Raw genomic sequence first — 2,545 nt, 5'->3', positions numbered from 1 at the left:
AAAAATAAGGAAGGAGCAGGAATAGGTATTGTCATTATCACCCCAACTGGAGAAAGGATCATACAGGCACTTAGATTGGAATTCAAAGAGCATACCAATAACATTGTTGAATACTAAGCGGTCGTACATGCCCTACGTATAATAATAGAGATGGGGGTAACCGATGTAAGGCTGACAAGTGATTCGCAGCTGGTCATACGACAAATTGGGCTCGAATATAATGTGTACGATGACACCCTTTCAGCTTACATGGCATTGGTCCAAACACTGGCATCACAAATCCCGAACATTAAGTTCCGGCACTTATGTAGAAGGGACCTCAGGCACGTGGATGCCCTAGCATACATATCATCCATGCTGAGGGATAAAAATGCCGAAGGTATTAAAATAGCAAGGGTATACGAGCCTTCGATTGCATCTCAATTCTCCTTCTCTACCAATCAAGATACGATGGAAGAATATATCGAAGACCAGGTAGGAGAAGACATCCATAACGACTGTGATGAAGAAGACATCTTGTCAAAAGCAAATCAAGACGAAGATTTCAGCAACGAAGATGACTGGAGGGTGACAATACATGCCTTCCTCGACAAAGGAAGCCTACCGGCGGATCGGAAGCAAGCTAGGAAGATGCTCTCCAAAGTGGGAAGATACGATCTTCGGGAGGGGGTCCTGTATAAAAAATCCTTCCTCGGACCATTACTACGCTGCTTGTCCCGGAAAGAAGGGCATCGAATTCTAAATGATATCCATTATGGTGACGCAGGGAATCATAGCGGTATGAGATCACTAGCTGACAAGGCAAAAACGCAAGGATATTACTGGCCGACCATGATACAAGATGCTGCGAGGATGTCCCGACGATGCGAAGAATGTCAGCGCTTCGCGAGAAAAATCCACGCGCCGGCAACAATGTTAAATTCTGTCGATAGCCCGTGGCCATTTGCAAAATGGGGAGTAGACATCGTCGGGCCTTTCATCGAAGGATCAAGGAATAGACGATTTTTGATAGTAGCCACGGACTACTTCAGTAAATGGGTGGAGGCTAAGGCCTTGGCCAGGATCAGAGACGCGGATGTCTTCACTTTCATATTCCAGAACATCATTTGCAGATTTGGTATACCTGCTGAAATTGTATCTGATAACGGCAAGCAATTACAGGGAAAAAATATAGACATGCTCTTCGACACCTTCAAAATAAGAAAAAACAAGTCCACCCCCTTATACCCTCAAAGCAACGGACAAACGGAAGCTACCAACAAGACCCTCGCCCTTATACTCAAAAAACAATTAGACGAGCATAAGGGAAGATGGTGCGAACAACTGCACAATGTCTTATGGGCATACAGGACAACACGAAGGTCCGCTACCGGGGAATCCCCGTTTCTTCTTACTTATGGAGCTGAAGCAGTCATACCTACGGAAATTCTCATGCCAACCACGAAGACCGAAGCCTGGGAGAAAAACCTCACAACAGATATGATGTTAGAAAGGTTGGACGATGGTGTGAAAATGGGAAGCACACAAAACACTTGCAAGTATACAAGGCCAAGATTTGTAATAAAAGGGTGAGTAGGGGTTTGTCCACAGGGAGAGGAGCATACAAGAAGTTTTCCTAGGCTAACAATAGTGACAATGCACTATGGCAGAGAGCAAAGCAGGGCAAATCAGCAAAGAACCAAGCTAAGTAATGAAAAACAGACTAGAACCACAGCAGGGAAAGATAAGCAAAGAACCAAGGCTTGGAAGCCAAGGGCAAGGTGAGTTCAGTGCACTGACTTCAGTGCACAGTAGCTACAAAGTGCAAGAAAATAAAAGGCAAGAAAATAACTAAATTGCAAACACACAGGACTGAAAATATAAGTGACTGAAAGGGAATTGGTGGGTAAGCCAAGGCTTATGATCCACCTTGTGTCCTAATCAAGTGACATGTTTCTAGGTTATGTTCATTCCTAAGCATACAACTAGAAATGGAAGAACACCAAATTGCTCACTAGTCTACCCCTAGCATTGGCTGTCTTTTGACAGTACAGCCAATCACAGGCTCTGTGAGCATTGGCATCTCTCATTTGCACAATCAAAACATACAAGGAAGTAACTATCCTAGCTCATTTACACTTGACAGTGCACAAGGCTTCACCGAGCCTTGGCCTGATGCTGATTAGCTCATGCTAACCATGTTGTGGTAACATACATTCATCATAAGATATAAATTAGACACAATTAGCAACATATCAGATAACTAAAACATATGCAATACTCAACTGTTAACTGACAAGCACTGAAATTTGAAGTTCATAAAATTTGTAGCAATTCTCTACTGGCTAGTCCAGAGAGGTATACAGTGTCCCTACACACTTCACCAACACCCATTTATACCCATAAATTTTGGTTTTCCCCAATTTTCCCCAAAATCAGTAGAACTAGGGTTTGGTGAAATTGATTTACCTACTGTTGATGAGATACTCGCTCCATCTCGTCGACCCATCTTCTCCTGCTTCTTCTCGTTCCTCCGCTCCAATTGATGCTTTAATCATCACTTATA

The sequence above is a fragment of the Papaver somniferum genome, chromosome 1 (assembly GCF_003573695.1).
Source record: "Papaver somniferum cultivar HN1 chromosome 1, ASM357369v1, whole genome shotgun sequence".
NCBI lineage: Eukaryota > Viridiplantae > Streptophyta > Magnoliopsida > Ranunculales > Papaveraceae > Papaver > Papaver somniferum.
This window is presented reverse-complemented; position numbering follows the sequence as displayed.